We start from the raw sequence: 18979 nt of genomic DNA on the forward strand, positions 1-18979 counted from the left end.
TACCAACTATTCATGTCCCTGCTGCACCTCCAGAAGAAGTGAGTGTAAAATTTTATCAGCCTTTATTTTAATCTCTGCAAATCGCTTGCACGCTTCATGATGAATGCAGCTAAGGTTTAGACTTGGGTACATTACGGCATGTTTTCCAAATACGAAGTTCTCAATATGTACGTATCTTGATCTTTCTCGTCAAGGCAACACTCCACGTGCGTTATGTCAAAACGCCTGAGGAACAGAGGGGGAGTGAGCGAAGCTCATTATCATTTAAAGGCATATGCACTGAAACGGTGTGGTAAAAACAGAGCTGTTTTTGACCAGGTAAAATGAGTGTTATCTTAAAATACTAATGAGAATTTTTAATAAAAGAATATTACAAACGTTTCATTTAGACCCTAAAGAATCAAATTATCTTGTAATAAAATGGCATTATATGACTCCTTTAAGAACATAACGAAGTTTCACCAGCCAATATATAATAATCTTTTTTATAGTGTTTTTTATTTGAACTGTGCCAAATGTTGCAATAGCGGACAGACACTTGATAGAAGCTGCCAACGGAATTGCAAAAAAAGAAATGCAATTTACCTGCAGAGGCGTGCCAGCCTGTCAGCAAATATGTGCAGACACACAGCAGACACACATTGTTCACTGATGAAAAGGGTATTGTCTGGTTTCTGAAAGACAGTGTTGTCTAATGGTTTGTGTTTCCTTGACTTTGGAATGAGACTTGAAGCTTCCTGATACACCCATTACATTACACTATTCTGAATGCACCTGTTTAAGACAAATGACATTGAAGCGGAAAAGTCATACTCAACAAATTGCAAACCAATCCTAATTTTAAAAGGTTTTTAGAAAAAAAAATGTCAATTTCTGTTTGTAAACTTTACTCTAAAGCAGTGGAATCAACCAGGGTCCAGGGCCCCCTAGGGGACCTTAGCAAACTTCCAAGATGTTTTAAGGTGACCTCAAATTATTTATTTAAATCCAAAACAAAATTTAAAATAAGCTAAAACAATTAAAAATCAAGATGTTTCTTATTTTCATTCATGTCCAAACTTCTGGAATTCTAAAAACAAATTAAAGTAATTTTAATTATAACTATTGTAGTTACTTATTTTAATCTTTCAATTTGTTGTGAACAGTGGGAGCATCGGAATCAAAAAAGACTTAATACACCATTGTTAGGCTGACTTCTGCAAATTCTGTCAATTTTTTTTTTTTGTTGAGAATTCCAACCAGCCCAACACAGCAACCGTGACTCAACCAATGGCATGAGTTTAGGGTGGGGCCAACCATTTGATTGACCAATGGCAAAAGGGGTGGGTGGGTGGGAAACTTGTTTGAAAACAATCATTTTTGCAGGTCTGTTTGGTGTCGAAACCACATACTTAATCTCTTGCACACACACATTGTTTCACTACATCAATATAAACTCTGCTTCTGGTCTCCCTTCTTCATTTCTAACCAAGAAATTGTTGAGTAAAAAAGTCAACACTCTACCTAAATTCTTCATTTATTTTCTCTGCTGGAACTCTGTTATCCAATCTCTTATTCGCTTTTCTTTCATCCAGCGTTGTTCTCTTGGGTGGAATCGGCATGTCCTTGTCAAAGTCTCTTTCCTTCTCTCCTCTCTTGCCCTCTTTGTCTCTCGCAGTGTCCTGAGGTGGTAGAACAGTAGGCCGTGTAGCAGCGCAGTAGGAACAGTTTGTGTTGAGCTCTCCGAGCTGTAGTTCTTTTATTCTTCTGTTTTTCATTTCACTTTATTTTCGTTCCCTTCATCATATTTCCCTGGGAAAGCAGGCCTGAGGGAACAGATGGAAAGACATGTTAAAGAAAAACGTTCACTTATTCGTCTTGAGTACCAGGTTCACAAGAGACCAAAGATTGTTCTGTGCCTGATTATAAATGATAGAAAAATGATTTACTGTGCATCTCATTTTAAAAGGGATGGTTCACTCCGAAAATTAGACTGGTCATCATTTACTAACCCTCATGTAGTTTCAAACCAGCATACTTTCTTCTGTGGAAGACACTCGCAAATTACATTGATAACACTTTAGAATACTGTTCCTTCATTAATAAATAACTACACAGAAACAAATGAGTAACACAGTATTATCATTCTAGTGACTTAACTAACTAGGACCTCTGATTAACAAATTAGTAAGTAATAGCGCTCAGTTAAATGCGGTAGTTCACAGTTAGCTAATCAGTAACTAGATTTGTTTCAAACCTCCCAGAGAACTACAGGTTTATAATTAACATGAATAATGCATAATTTATAATAAATGGTAATGCTAACCCAGTAGTAATGACTCAAGTGTTAATACATCCTTCTAAAATAACTACTAATTATTTGGATACTGTAAGTATTCTAAAGTATTAAAATTAATAGTTCACCCAAAAAAGAAAATAAGCTCATGACTTACTCACCCTGAAGCCAACATAGGTGTATATGACATTCTTTTTTTCAGACGAATATAATCAGAGTTCTCTTACGAGAGGTTTTCTCGTATTGCATAAGTACGGAGCCCCCCTAGTCCCACTTTGGCAAAAAAATAAATAAATAAATAATTATAACTATCTTGTGGCCTCAAGATAGTAACTCGTGGCCTCAAGATACTATCTCGTGGCCTCAAGATACTAACTCTTGGCCTCAAGATACTAACTCGTGGCCTCAAGATACTAACTCGTGGCCTCAAGATACTATCTCGTGGCCTCAGTGGCCTCACGAGTTACTATCTTGAGGCCATGAGTTAGTATCTTGAGGCCACGAGTTACTACCTTGAGGCCACGAGTTACTATCTTGAGGCCACAAGTTACTATCTTGAGGCCACGAGATAGTATCTTGAGGCCACGAGTTACTATCTTGAGGCCACGAGTTACTATCTTGAGGCCACGAGTTACTATCTTGAGGCCACGAGTTACTATCTTGAGGCCACGAGTTACTATCTTGAGGCCACGAGTTACTATCTTGAGGCCACGAGATAGTTATAATTATTTTTTTTTTGCCAAAGTGGGACTAGGGGGGCTCTGTACATAAGTTAGCTTATGCTAGAGGAAAAATTCATCTTTTCGAGATATTGAAGCCAAAAAATTATCCTTATTTTTGTATTCATTGTCAATGCAGTGCAGCAGCTAGCAGACTTAGAGCAGGCAGTCTATCGTGCTCATAGGCTGCCCTGCGGGAAATGCAGCAGCCTACCACTGAGGCACGATGTGATGTCACGTCCAATGAAGGGCGCTTGTGCCTTCACACCGTCATATCCCGCCAGTATGAGCGTGGCTTAGCGTATATAAGTAGGGCTCGGAGGCTGATCCTCTGTTTTTCATCTCTTCAGCGAAGCTCTTCGCATCGCTGGATCCGAGAGAAGCCGAATCACCTTCTGAAGAAGCGAATAGCCAGCCTAGGATAGCCTTGGTCACCACCGCCTTCAGCCATCTGTGCGAGCCACGCTATCCGGCGATGTATCCTTGGCTCATCTCGAGACCTTCTACACCGAGGCTGTCACTCCGTCCTTTGCTGGTCCGTGCAGGAAGAAGTGCCGTTCCCAAAGGCCTCCGGAACCTGTGGCCAAAGCGAAACGCTCGCCGGAGTCCTTCCCTCGAGGTTCGTCCTCGCCTTCTCCACCCCCATTCATTGGTGCGCAGCCGCCGGCTTCAGCCCCTCGCTGTCGTCGCATGGAGCCCGCGCCTAACAGACTCAACGGCTGCGGATGGTCATGGTGTCCTTTGGGCATCAGGGCTCATTCTACTAGAGGCATGGCCTCATCGTGGGCATGGTCCAGTGGACACATCGATGGCTGTGCTTCAGATCTTCTTCATGAGTGGGACGAGACCTTTTCCTTTGCGCTACCAAGTCCGCAGCACAGGCTATAGGGAAATGCATTGTTGCATTGAAACGCAAATGGACTGTTACAGAGAGGCACCTCTAGATGATGCTTGCTGACATGAGGGAATTTGAAAGCACCACATTTCTCAACATGGCGCTCTCCCCCACTGGTCCCTTCGGCCCAGCGGTGAACGGGATCGTCGACCTCTTCTCCGAAGTACAGAAGACCACGCAGGCCATGAACTTGTTCCTGCCGCGACGCTCTAGTTCCACTGCAGGCTGCTAACATGACCAACTTCCTGCACGAGCCACTTCACAGCGTCCAGCTCAGCCTAGCCAGCTTTCGCAATGACGCCAGCAGATAGTTCTGAACACTGGCTGGTCATGTATTTTGGATATTTTTTTTTACCCAAAAAAAGCTACGGACTGCAGCTTTAATTCATGTCTTTTAAATTATATTACGGAATCTAAAAATGGTCAAATTAAAGATTTCACTTTCTATTTGTCAGTTTGACTTTGCTAGCAGGCTATATGCTTAAACTACTAGCTTAGCATAGTGCTAACTGTTAAAAAAAGCTCTTTTGATTGGCTTGAACAACATATACTCTAAGGCTCCAGTCAACAGAATCAATTTTCAACACCTGCTATTGAACGGTTCCTCGCGCCATTTTGGCACAAATTCTAAAAAAAAATAAAGTTTTAGCCCACATCTCCAAGCTGTGTTTATAGATTTAAGAGGTGTTCACTACATGATACAAAACTGGACCATACGTTAATTTCCTCTGTAATACCATCCCTCTTTTTGGAAAGTCTGAGTCAGACAGGAGTGTGCAAATGTCGACATGCATGTTTTAGACTTTCATATGTTTTCAATCGCACAAACATGATTATGTGTCTGACATATCACTGCTCTAGCCTGTGTTTCATTCCCACCTATTTATCAAATATCAGGCCCTGGTAACCTGGTATCCATGACGACCCGATTGTCACGGTGATTGCATCTGTTCAATTAGTTGTGGTTCATTACTGAGGGATCTCAGCCACGGGACTGAAACAGACCTGATTAGAGCTGAGAAAGGAGGGCCAAAGCTCTGCTGTACAGGGAGAGATGGGCAAGAGACCCCCAGGAGACTCACTCCATCAAGGACACAACAAGGTCAACAGGAGGTTCTCAGCTCAATCATAGACTGTCATCTCCTCTGAACGTCAATGGTGTAATCAGTGAAGGCAGCATCAAACTATCCTCACAGAACAGAGTCATGATGGCCATGTTGTAATTTAATACCTAGTATGCAGCTACTAAACTTTGCCATTTGACCCTGAAAGTGGGTGCACAAGCAAGGGAAGTTCCAGCACACGTCATCATCGATTTTATTGCTTGACAGGCTCTAGATAGGCTACAACCAACACAGTCTGTTAATTTCTTGCCCTCTCTCTCTCACACACACACACACACACGCGCCCACGAACACACGCGTTCCAATTGCCCCAATGAAGGGGTAATGAAAGGGATTCGTTAACTTGTGTTATTTCAAATTGTTTGACTAAAAATACATTTGGCTAATAACCAGAGATTTGAGACTCTAACATTTTCACCGTAGTTTCTAGACAGCTGTTTGCAATGTTGTTGTGACGTGACCGTTATGATGCTATTATCATAAAAAAAAAAATCAACTCAAGTTTGATTATATTGATTTAAATATATCATTTTAATAAATATGTATTGATTCATAATATACATTATTTAATACTGATGAAATGGATGGATACATTTATTAATTTATACTGTGTGAGTCAGGTGTTGTCTGTGTTTTATATGCAGAACTGTTTGCTTGCAAAAGTGTGTTGGAACGAACAAAATGTGGATGATTTCAGGCCTGAATCATTTTTCCCCTCATACTGGATTTCTCAGGAGATTAAACTTTTTTAACCGTCTATTTTATATGACTTAACACTGACCTTACTGTTCCGTCAACTTCTATCTTAAATATTTTCCCTAAATCTGTATTTCCAGTTTGGTCTCATTATTTTTGATCTTGGCAATACATTGCGAACTGTTCACAGCACACATAAATGTTGAGAGGAATCATAATCCAGAGTTTACATTAATTGGAATGGACAATGAAAAACAGAAACCTGTTATTATCATTGTACACGTGTGTATGATGGGGAAAAAAAACACATAGATGAAATCCACCATCAGGTTCTTGACAAAGTCATGACAAATCAATGTCTGCTTTGCAAAATCAATATTGACAGTTCTCAAATTTACACTCATCACCACTCTGTATGGTAGGGTGTGTTTCAGCTCCCTGCGGTAGAGCTTCAGTAAAAACAATAATAATGTCTTAAACAAAGGCTCTACTGTAAGTGTGTGAAACCTGCTCATCTGCTCTCTCCAAACTGCTGCCATGCTGTCCATCAAATCCTTGAGTTTATCTTAAGTAAACTCCATTACTCTTACTCACTGAAAAAAAAAGTCTCTCAGAAATTACTATAAATGAATTACAAAGAAACAGCAAGTAACACGTTGAATAACACAGACTGAACAAAAAAAGACAGAATAGTATTTCTTGTAAAATTTACTCCAATGACCTTTGTTTTATTAACACTTTGAATTTTATTACAAATGTAACTTAACTCTAGGTAGCGAATTACATAACGCAAGTAAGCTATTCAGACAATTTTTTTTTGTCTAAAATAAATGACTTTGTTTTCCCATTTATTGACTGACAGCTCTCCTGTCCGTCCCCATTTTGAGAAATAGCTAGAGGTGCAAAAGCATTGTGTAAGAATGATGGTTGTTTTCAGTATTCCTCAAAATCAATAAAGACGGTGAAATGCAAACTCAGAATAACACGCAAACCAAATAAAGCATTAAAATAACCCATATAATTTATGAATGAATTCAATCTCACTTTATTAACCTTACAGGTGTGAATTTGTATTTCCTACTTTGAATTTGGACTTTGGTTACAGCAACAATTAGTTACTTTTCTTGGGATTAATGCAATTATGTAATGCGTTACTTTTAAAAGGTACTTTTCCCAACATTACTTAAGGGATAGTTCATACCAAAATGAAAATTCTGTCATTAATTACTCACCCTCATGTCGTTCCAAACCCACAAGACATTGGTTCATCTTCGGAACACAAATTAAAATATTTTTGATGAAATCCGAGAGCTTTCTGATCCCTCCATAGACATTGCAACTTTGAAGGCCCAGAAATGTAGTAAAGACATCGTTAAAATTCCATGTCATTCTCCTATGCTGTTGACATAATGTAAACAGCGCAGCGCCATGTTGCTAGAATGTTACAGTGAGTTGTTTAACCGATCAATCAAAAATGGTCATAGATAAATTACCTCATTAAATATGAATGTGCAATGTAAAATGTCGACAGTGTTTACATTCAGCATCTATGGGAAGCGGTTAAAAAGAGGACGCAACTGTACTGGAGTTATGAAGGCATTATTATTTTTGTAGCATCTTTGAATATAATTAAAACAAACAGAACAGATATTTTGCGTACTGTACATCCATATTCAAATGAGAATGTTAACGTGTGTGGAATATCGAAAACCTGACAATCCAGGATTAATTAGGCCTACTAACTCACGACAAATTGAACAGTGTGAAACATATTAGGCTAATGTTAAAATTAAGAAACATCTTCTGATATTACTCTAAAGGAACCTATTCAAAACTTTTTGTCAAATGTTGTGGTGAATTACCTGTTTATTCCAGCAGAGGTCCTCGTAAGAATAATAACTTTATGAGAGCTCGAACATCCATCCCACGAAGTGATGACAAGCATACCTGCAACATTACATCTTTTCATAGTGTCATCGTTTTTTCTTTTCTTTAAACTACTTCTCTTTCCCTATCTCTCCATTTCCCCCCAATAATTCTCTCTTGGCCTTCATGTTTACGCTCTCTTTCTTTCTGTAGGCCTGTCTTTCCCTCTTTCTTTTGTTCGGTGCCCTTGCCAGATTGGGATTACTCTGCGATGTTATCTGAGTACTTGGGGTTTGTTCTGTTGTAATCTGGTTCTTTGCAGTAAGGTAAAAAGCAGAAATGTTTTCCCATAAATCAAAAATAGCATCCATCTGGGTCCGTCTCACTAACTCGTTCACTCTCTTTCCCCTCCCCTCCCCTCACATATCACATTTTTGTGGATAAAATCTCAAAACAAAAATCAAAACAAATCAAAACAAATCTCAATGAAATTAGTCTAGTGCGGCAGGCCGAGTCTGAGATGACTCTGAGGCTTCTGATTAGAGCTCCATCTGAAACTGTACATTATTCACATTTTCCATGATCCTATCAACAAAAACAACTCAGGACTCATGATGTCTGCGTCTCTTGTGACCAGAGATGAGATTTCTCAATCACCTACACCCTGCAGCTATGCCAAAACTGCGGAAGACATCAAAAGTTCAGCGCAAGATTTCCAGAAGTTGAGGCCGTCCAGGGAACAGGAAGTCAAAGGCTTCCACTGTGATGTCAGCGATAGAGAGATAGATAGATAGAGGAAAAGATGGAGAAAGCGGAGCGAAGGTCGGAGGCTTTCTCCCTGTTGTCTGATGGAAAACAATGAGAGTCTGCATTCGGCTGAGGTCAGTCATTTGTTTTAACAAGGGATTTCACTAATCTCAGAATTGAGTCTGATTAATACTACAATCTGAATGCTTCACTCCTCTGAAAATCATATTTCCAAGTCTCTCAGGAAAATAAGCTATGACTAAAACTCCAGAGGAGAGCACGATAACGAGAAAAGGAACAATTTAACAAGATTACGGCAGTATTAGAGGTCCAGCAGTGACAAGAAAAACAGGAACAGTAACACGTTCAGTTTCTTCTTAATGGGTTTCAACAGACGACGCCAAGTAGTTCTTCAGCTGGAGCTCTCTGGTTTCAGTGAAAGCCAATCAGTTTAGGTTCAAATCAGAGCTTTTTGATCAAAATTGTTGTCTCAGACAGTTTCACTGTACTTGAGGCCTGAACACCCAAATGTTCAGCCAAATACTCCCTTAGAGCAATGAAAGAAACCCATCCTCCTCCCAAACTGCTTAGTAACAAGGCCTGTCTATCAGTTTGTTCTGATTCGGCAGTCATAAAAAAAAGGTTCATTATTATTATTTTTTTAAATCAAAGTTTTTTTTTTACAGCTAGACATGCTGAATCAATAGACACAGAGAGATTTAATACAATATATTAATCAGTGTTAGGGAAAGTTACTCTTAAAAGAAATGCATGAAAATATTTAATTACTCTGAAAAAAGTAACTTTTTTATGGTAAGTAATGTGTTGCGTTACTTTTTCTCACTTGGGCTGGGCTTGCTTGTCTGTTTTTAATAACAAAAAAATAAAAACAAAATTTTTGGCAAATGTACTCAAATTTAATGTTTATCTAAAGTATTTTTTGCTTTGTATGGTTGAATTAGATCATCAACGGACAGCAGACAATGGTTAATAAAGTGATATTAAAAACAAATTATATTATACATTATATTACCAAATTTAATTATTTCTGGTTTGTACAAGTTTGCATTGCACTGTTTTCATTAATTTTGAGTGATACACATACAGCATACACAACGCCTCTGCACAGACTCCTGATTTCTCTCAACGTGGGGGCAGGAGAGGTGTCTATAATTGGGAAAACATAACTTTCATTACTTATTTTAAAAAAGTAACTTATTGTAAATTAAAAAGTAATGTTACAGTTACTTGAAAAAAAGTAATCTGATTACATAACTCATGCTATCTGCATTACCCCCAACTCAGAGTTTGATAAACAAGAAGTTAATATTGAGCAAAATGTTGCTTTAAAAAATATTACCAGCTTACTCCAGCCATCACACATAAGTGGTATTCCTGAATGAATCAGTGTTTTTGAAATGGTTTATTGAATGATTAACTCACATAAAAATAAAAAAAAAACATCACTTGGTAAATTAAAGACTGACTGACTGATTAATACAGTGAAAACAGTAATATTGTGAAATATTATTAACTCTTTTTAAAGGGATGGTTCACTTTGAAATTAATTTTTGATATGTTTCAGCTTACCTCAAGGGCATCCAAGATGTAGGTGTCTTTGTTACCACAGTATTTTCAACCCTAGGTTCACCTAAAAAAGCAGCCACAGAGAAGTCAAAATTAAACACGATTTAATGACTCGTAAATGTCAGTACACATTGATGGCCTAAGACACGAAACGAGCAGTTTGTGTGAGAAAACGAACAGTATTTATATTGTTTTTACCTTGTGTAACCACAGCCATGTCCAACTGATCTGAAGGCACGGGCGCTTCGGTCTGCGCATGCGCCGGAAGTCATCGCTTGCGCGTGTACGTCACTCATTGTTTACACAGAGATTTCGGAAGTTTTACCTTTAACTGTGAAGATCTAAACATATTTACTGTAGATATACAGGAAATCGCAATGAAAGACGATTTCGATATATCTAAATATGTTTAGTGACAGTCTTTGAGCCCAAACCTTTGAGTGGCATCGTAATGCATGTTACAGTAAGTTCAGGCACAGGTTCCTCTGTATCTACTGGAAGTTTTTCAGAAACAGACTCCCAGAGTGTGCAGTTCTTTTTCTTCTTCTGATAACCATTTGAAGATGAGTGATGAGCTTTCCCACACTGCAGTGGTTTATCAGAAACTTCAGCCAACTGGGTCTTTGTTCTTCTGTATGTGGGTGGGTGGGTGGGTGGTTGTGAGTCTCTAGCCAAATAAGACTTCATTCCTCTCTCCACTAACCGTCATTTTTATTTCTCCCTCACTAGGGATTCCCAGCGTTGCCAAACCATCCCGCTGCGAAAACATCTCCAGTCCGTCTACATAAATACAAACAGAAAATAGTTTACTTTATGATTTAGAAAGGTAACCAGATACAAGGACTCATCTTTCTGAAATTTTGCTCTGCTGATAGCAGTTGGCATGCGCATATCACTTTGTGCGATTGTAGGGTAATCAAGAAAATGTTTAGATGTTCATATTGCTGAAGTTAAGATATTTCAAAGCTGGAGCTAAAATCATCCAAAGAGTTTGAATAACATAGATAATGAAATGCAGAATGCTTTTAAAAAAGAATATATATATATATATATATATATATATATAGCTGGTGACGGCACCCTCAATGATCTGTCCAATTAGATGGCTAAATTGTTCCCACATTGAGACTGAAATGCGAATGGTCTGCCTTTCAGGGACAGAACTAATGAGCTTCGCTGGGTTACCACAGTGTTAGAGCTGAGGCGGCAGATATTACTGTACAGCTCTCCTCTAATCTGATCCATTAACTCTGTACACACCGACAATGTGAGTGTGCAGGAAGCCATGGACCTAATGAGGAATCTCAGTATGTATGTGTGTGTGTGTGACTGTGGGTTGGCAAGCGGCAGTGTACACCTCGAAAACTCCAAACAATCAACAACAAAATCTCCTTGACTTGATTAACCACAAAAATTCTCCAAAATACCAAAGTGAAACTGGAAAACAGAGAAAGATAGAATGAATGAGAGAGAAAGAGCTCCCAATGGCACAAACAGAGAACATTCCAGACTCAGGTGAGCGCTATGATGATACCTGTCTGAAACAGTGGAAAAACACGGACTGCATCTGAAATCACCATCTATACTCTCACTCACTATTCCATATTATTCACTACTAATATACCGAAGTCCACTTGAAGGAGTGAATGAAAACGAGTAAGTGAACTTAGACACTGTGGATACCAGCTTCGGCTAGACCCTCACCCTCACAGTGCATTGGTCCATTGGTCATACACTTATCATTGCGGTGCATTGTGGATTTAATGAGCGCACATGGTAACTTCCACTACAACATTACAAATGGTTGCCCTATAAGAGTATAAGGACGATTTCTGAAACAGCGTAAAACCGGTGTCTCTGCTGAAAAAATACCCCAAGTAAAGCTGTTTGCTGATCTCGGCTTGGTAGATTTTAGTTGTTTCACCAGAAAGTGGAGTTATGGAATTTAAATTAAAAATTCAGCGCAGTCTCATCCCAAGACGTCATTTAACTGACGTCTTGGGACGTCTTTTGACCATACGTCAACATCCGCCTTTTTAGGGTTCCCTTTAACGTCAATGAAGTTATCGGATCCTAACACTACCCCAGACCTAAACCTACCCCGTCACCTAACTGACGTTAAAGGTAAAGCGTCAGTTGTATGACGGCCCGGGATCGTCATGTAACCGACGTTTAAAGATGAACTGAACTGAAAAATATCGACGTTGAAAACGTGTTGTTTATGACAATTAAAAGTAAATTACACTAAACATTTAAAAAAAATATATATTAATATAGCTTTTTTAAGCAACGCAAAATTGCGCTTGTTAGCGCTGGCAGTTCCGATGACGTCACTGGCATGGTAGGACCCGCGGAACGCCATAGACAACAGCTGTAGGTCCTGTACACAGACGAAAATGAGCGCTTTTAACGGCATGGATTACGCATTTGAGCCCGTGAGGAACAGGCCGGTAGTGTCTAACTACCACCACATGGAGGACGATCAGTTTCAGGCTTCACTTGCAGTACAGGATCGTTTGGGGGAAAGTGACTGTGGGCGCGAGCGCTGTGGAGCATAGACACTGAACGGAGACGATCTGTTGCAGAGAGGTCAACATGGACATTTATTGATCGGCGAAAAATGCATCACCATGCACCGTTCATTTCGGATGCTGTTCGGTGAGAGAAACGTGTTGAAGGAGGCTATGCTGTCTCTAATGGATGTCCGAGCTGAGACGCTGGACCGCCCCATAAGTAACTAGCAGGGTATTTTACGAATAGGTGACGGCTGGGCTAACTTGTTAGACTTTTCTCAGATTGTTTAGATTAAAGTCCCCGTGAAATCAAAATTGAACCTATTTACTTTGTTAGCGCATATTACTAGTCTTGTGGTGAACAATTAATCCGTGCAAGTAAAAATATATTAAAAAAATGTTTTACCTTGGTAATCTTTAATCAAAATCTGAAAAGTTACTTCCGGTCTGGAACGGTTTCGTTTTCTGATGACGTAGGTTTCACAACTTGGGTGGGGAAACGCTTAACCACTCCCCTCAAACCGTTAGTTTGCTATGAGCGAGAGATGGAGAGGAGGAGCGCTAGAGTAAAACCCTGCCCTCTGTTCAATATTCCGTTTCACTTGGAAATACGTCACAGCACTGGAGAAAAATCGTTTGCAACTTCCGGTTCACGGGGACTTTAACAGCGGACTGGCAGTTCACTCTATGGGCGAGGGTGCATTTAGGAAGGAGAATCCCATTCTTTACAGTGAACTATAAATCAGGGATCTTTTCCCCCTCACCCGAATATCAAGGATTCGAGTAACGTTAACGTGATGCATTGAACTTGTAACTTGTGTAAATAAAACATTTCATGCATTGTCAGACGTTTCATGTACTCATTGACGAAAGTACACATCTCTAAATAGTGTGTCGCTAAAAAATCTGTTTCCTCAGCCATGTCAGCGCACCTCAGACTGTTTACAAGCTACGGCTGTTCTGCTGGTGCGGGTAGGCAACGGAGTGGCTTACCATGCCAGTGACGTAGTCGAACGTTGAAATCCAACATGGCGGCGCCCGTGTAACAAAAACAACACTTTCAATGTACCATTTTATCCCTTTTAACAAATTCTGCCATTTTAAAAATTGTACCAATGAGAATAAATAAAATACATCTGTTATATCACCTTTTCTCAAATTTCAGTTCAGTTCATCTTTAAGGGTACCCTAAAAAGGCGTATGTTGACGTATGGTCAAAAGACGTCCCAATACGTCAGTTATATGACTTCTTGGGATGAGACTGAGTTAAAAAATTACAAGTAAAAAAACAACAACAACTTAAACGAATCATTCACAATATTTCCATTTCATGCTGACCTTAAAGATGTAAATGAACTAGTACCGAGCTCTTACCATACTTGGTAAATGCTTGCCACCGTTACTATGTAAGATTTGCCTGTTTTGAAGGCAGCTCTGCACATTCAGAATGACATGCTGCTTCAGAAATGCAGAATGCTTTTTTCCCCACTTGTGGAGGGAAATCAGATCAGTCTAATCAGAGGGTGATTGCACACTTGGCCCTGATTCCCTTCACACTTAATACAGCCACCTTTACTCAGTCACCCCTTGAAAACGACTGTGCACATTACCTGAGGAGTTATTTCACCCTCGCCCACCACTGGGCTGCTCTGCAGATTTGTAGCTCTTGGTACCACTCCAAACAGACCGGGAGTGATAACGCTGCCGCAGCAAGCCTCTGTTTATTTCCTGTGAAAACAGTGAAGTGGGGGTCAGTGGAATGCGAACCAGTGTCCGAGCTTGCACCAGTAAAGCAAACATGCTCCAGATTTTAAAGCCAACATACTTGCAGGCCAGGGCTGGTGTTTTTCTTTGCACCTTAACCGAGCAGCAAATCAGTCCAGAGCTACTGCTAGCAGCTGCAATCTGTGGTCGCTTATCAGCCGATCCAGCCGCCTGGAGCACCAAGGTTCCTCCATGCACTTAAACAGCGTTAACGTCAGCCTTAATTCTTGGTACGATGATTGTAACTCCTCCTAAGGTTGACCTTACGTGACCATGTGCTAAATACATCTGGTTTATTGTTTCTTGTCTTATGTCTAAACATAGTCAATTAATCAGGCATAGTTTGATATACTGTGTGGTGTGCATCTGCTGCATGGTTTGTCAAAACATTTAACCAAGATTGATATATATTTATTGAGCATCAGCGTCAGTTCTGGCAGGCAAAGTAGTCACGATGCTTCTAACGCTATTGGCCGACAACACGGTCTCATCAGCTCATCTCATCTGCATCAGCGCATCTGCTGTTCATCTCCCCTCGGTGCTAATGATCACGATCAAATCAGGGCGTTCTATTTAAGCAGATTCAGTTTGCTCCCAACTGATTGTTGCTCGCTCTCTGCAACCCTTGTTGTGTATAACGCGGCATTTGCTATTCTGTCATTGTTGCTGCTCTGTTCATATGGGGGAATAGTTCAACTTTCCCAGTCCTAAACTGTGAGCGTTCCCTAATGCTGCTGCCCTCTGACTCTCTGATAGTTCATGGTGCTCACGAAAGGTCAGAGGACTCAGGGGCGGACTGGGACCAAAAAGTGGCCCTGGACTTTTTGGCCCACAGCAGCCCACCAAATCCCAAATCATAGCACATTGGCCCAGAAATGTGCAGAATATTTTTTAACACCACTTATAGCATAAAAATATAACACAATAGAAAAAAATGCTGTTTAAAATAAACAGAGGAACTTTAAGACACAACATTATTATTATAAAACTATCAAGACATTAAATCAGCTAGTCAGGGGGAACTAGAGCCATCAGAGCCTGTTGAACTGCTACTCTTCGTGCCAAATGTATAATCTGTTAATCTGAATCATTTCACAGCATCTACCTCTAACTGTACGTTCACACCGCCGCCAACTTGAGCTTCCAAAGCGGCATGAAATCATTCATTTTCAATGGAAGCTGGCTTTTCTCAGCTGCAAGGAGAATCAAATCCAAAGGAAGGACTGATGTAAAGAGAAGTTCGATGAAAAGGATCAATCACTCTCTCTGTAAATTAAGCTTGGAACACAGTTTTTGTGCATCGGCCGACTAAGTTTTCTCAGTCTGTTCCGTACCATCGGCTGAAATTGGTCACTGTCGGCTTTTTTCGGCCGATTCGCTGTTCAGCTTAGTGAACGAGTCAGTGCACTGCACGAGAATAATAGCAAAACAGCGAGCAAAAAAGTTAAAACAGCCCAGATAGAAGGCTGTTCTAATGTTACGTCAGATTACCCGAGTGTTCCTTGGTGAATATTAACATGAGAGTAGTGGAATAAAGAAAAGGTGTTTGGCAGGATTGATATTCAGAACGGTAAGCATGCGCTGCTTTGTTTACAGTGTGTATCTGCAGCCACCAGCGTTGGTTTCTCTTTTTGAATGACGAATATAGACGATTACGACGTGAAGCGATGCCTTCACTGACGAGATGGAAAAATCAAAGAACACCCTATCTGATCTCGGCTTATATAGGGATAAGCCACGCCAATTTCGACGGAATATGACACACAAGGGCGCCCGGGCCCTCATTAGCCCCTTTTCCACCAAAGCATTTTGAGAGCCGGTTTGGAGCCGGTGCCTGCGCGCGAACCAGTTCTTTGTGTTTCGACAGCCAAAGAACCGGTTCTCGGCCAGGACAATTGGTTCCAAAGCGGCACCAACTCTTTGCTGGACTAGAACGTTCTTTTACTACGTCATGCTTACGTCGGGAGCTGGGGCGGGTTTAGATGTGTTCTAAACATCTTTTCTGACCATAATAAAGGAGAAACATTTGCAGAAACACGATGGAGTCCGTCTTTGTAATTGTTATGCTTGAAGTTAACGCAAGCGTTTCTATTTTTGTAACTTTTTTATTGAAGACATTATAAGCAAAGAAGAAAAGTCACAATATAGAACAAATAAATGGAAAGAAAAAGACACAATTACAGGGGTACATAACTTATCCGAAAAAATTACATATCAAACGAAAAGATTAAAAGACTTACATATTTCAATTGTTTTTAAAGCTTTCTTGGTATACGAGTTAGAGATAATCCGAAAGTAATGATGTACTTGGAAGCGTTTCTAGCTAAGACGTATGGTGAAGTACACAGTGACGTAACGACATCGTTCCCTGGGCGCTCTAGTCACTGGAAAAACAAATAGGTTCTGAAGCGGTTCGCAAGTTGAACCAACTCCGAACCAACTTTGAACCAGCACCAGTTCCGAACCAGTTCTTTTTTTGGTGGAAAAGGGGTAATTGGTGCTTACGCCATGACCAGTCCACAGGTTGCAGCATTTGTCACAGAGCGACCAATAGGCACGCGAGCTGCCTCGCCTAGCTCTACTCTGTGCAGCAATGCGTTTTACATATTCGTTCGGGTCACTTGACGTCAATGTAGCTATGCGCCGTCATCTTTATGACCGACAGTCTCAGTAATGTCTGCAACATGTTGTGCAGTTAGCTGCACAAACAGCCTCATTGTTTTTTTTATTGTGCAATTAAATAATTTATTGACTATTGCGACAGGCCTAATCCAGATTAATGACAGCTAGCCGTGAGCCGTTACTAACAGCTGGCAAGCTACCAGCTGTTAGCCACTTAACTAGCTAACAATCCTACCTGGTCAGAGCAAACCACCTTTTCCTTCAAGCGATCCCCACTAGCCTATGGGGAGGGGTTATGCACAATTCATCATGGAAGGAAAATTGGGGCAAGACTTAAGTTTGAACAATGACACTTTTCTTTTAGAGCTGCTGTACAGTCGAATGAACTATGTTTTGCATCATTGAATAATTTTCCTGTTATCACTGTAAATCTGGATTGTTTAAAGTGCTGTATAAATAAGGGTGACTTGAATTGACTCCTCTCTATGATATACTATTACCTTGATATGTTAAAGGGTTATTTCACCCAAAAATGAAAATTCTGTGAGTATTTACTCACCCTCATGTTGTTCCAAACCTCTATGTGTTTATTTGTTCTTCTATACACAAAGGAAGATATTTGGAAGAATGTTGTAATCAAACAGATCTCAATCCCCATTGACTACCATAGTATGTATTTTTTCCTACTATGGTAGTCAATGGGGATTGAGATCTGTTTGATTACAACATTCTTCCAAATATCTTCCTTTGTGTTCAGCAGAACAAATAAACTCATAGAGGTTTGGAACAACTTGAGGGCGAGTAAATACTGACATAATTTTCATTTTTGGGTGAACTAACCTTTTAATAACAATAATAAAATATTAATAAGCAGTAAACCTATTGACTTAAATTATTATTTTAGGAAATAATAACAGAGATAATATCAAACTAATTCTAATACTAATTTCTTTCTTTTAATTTGACTTTTTTTCATTATGATATCAGGATGGCTGTATCACCCAAAATTAGTTTTACTTGTTTACACAAATGTCAAGATTAAATTTAATTTAGAAATAAATAACATGCTCTTCATATAAGAGGTTGTCTAGTCAATATTTACGTTAATTGCCTTTTTAATTTATTCTTGAATAAATGAATGTATAGGAAAACAAACAAGTGTCAAGTCACTGACCAAGACACATGTAGAGAAAAAAGCCTTGGTTAAAATGCTAACTGTTACATTGCCAGAAATGGGCCGAACTTCTGATATCACTCCTGAAATATCTCTAATAATAATAAAAACGTTAACTATGCTCCTTCATGGTGCCAAACAAATCATTAAAAGCTGTAAGTTTGAGATGGAGTCTCATGTAGCGGCTGCAGGACTTTTGGGACTTCATATCCTGTACTGAAATACAGTAACATTAACATACATGTTAACACAGTTTACAAGGCAATAACCTCCCTCAAGGGAACCAGTGACCCTGCCTACAGACTAAATCTATTAAAGCTCAGGAACAAACTGCTTTTGAACACAGCACACACTCGTAAAACAGACCACAGTTCTTAGTTTCTCAATAGAGGTTACGACTTTGTGTGGATTTGCTACAAATATGCATGACCTTTCCTCCCTCGGCATACTTACTGCTAACGTGAGAGCCTTCACAATATACCTTCTGCTCTGTTTAGTTTCAAAATTAATACAAACTTCTTGGAGCTTGTCCTGTGGTAACCCAAAAAATATTTGTGAGAGTATCATGTATCGTGGGTCTATCTCAAATATGACTCGATTTCCTTTGGCTTCGGATCTGCGCAGAGGGTTTATTTGGGTGAAGGTGCAGAGAACGAGCGAACGGAGAATCAAAAACGTGTTCACACATGGACAATGAACTTGAGGTGGGAGTCATGGGAAACTCAGAGATGAAGCAGAGAGTCTTCACATTTTGTGTGAGGCAGCAAAAATAGCCACAAACGAACCAAACGAATTGTGGTAGAATGCAGCTGATTCAGACATCGGATAATTCAGGCCTTATGGTGGATGTGGAGACGATTAGACACAGCGGAAATTACGAGTGTAGGAAGATTCGGCGTTTGTCATCATTCCCTGTGTGGTTGGGACAACACAGCTAGGTAACCAAATAAAACAACAGCATGTTCAAGATCTGCATTATGTCAGACGGAAAGTGAGT

At 39.9% G+C, this 18979-nt stretch overlaps 1 long non-coding RNA gene across 4 annotated transcripts in view; it reads right to left on the bottom strand.

Moving 5' to 3' along the window:
- Positions 1 to 465: 465 nt before the first annotated feature.
- LOC120479380 (uncharacterized) overlaps positions 466 to 18979 on the bottom strand; it is a 45088-nt gene continuing 26574 nt past the window's right edge. The window contains exons 4-8 of one of the 4 annotated variants that reach the window (XR_016145538.1): positions 14033 to 14150; positions 10108 to 10689; positions 9913 to 9973; positions 7572 to 9489; positions 466 to 1805 (exon numbers count right to left, since the gene is read on the bottom strand). This is a non-coding gene — a long non-coding RNA (uncharacterized LOC120479380). Of the gene's footprint in view, positions 1806 to 7571; positions 9490 to 9912; positions 9974 to 10107; positions 10690 to 14032; positions 17349 to 18979 lie in introns of those variants that run through there. The other 3 variants (XR_016145537.1, XR_016145536.1, XR_016145539.1) reach the window with 3 other exon arrangements.

This window comes from Pimephales promelas, chromosome 11 (genome assembly GCF_988280905.1).
Source record: "Pimephales promelas chromosome 11, fPimPro1.hap1.1, whole genome shotgun sequence".
NCBI lineage: Eukaryota > Metazoa > Chordata > Actinopteri > Cypriniformes > Leuciscidae > Pimephales > Pimephales promelas.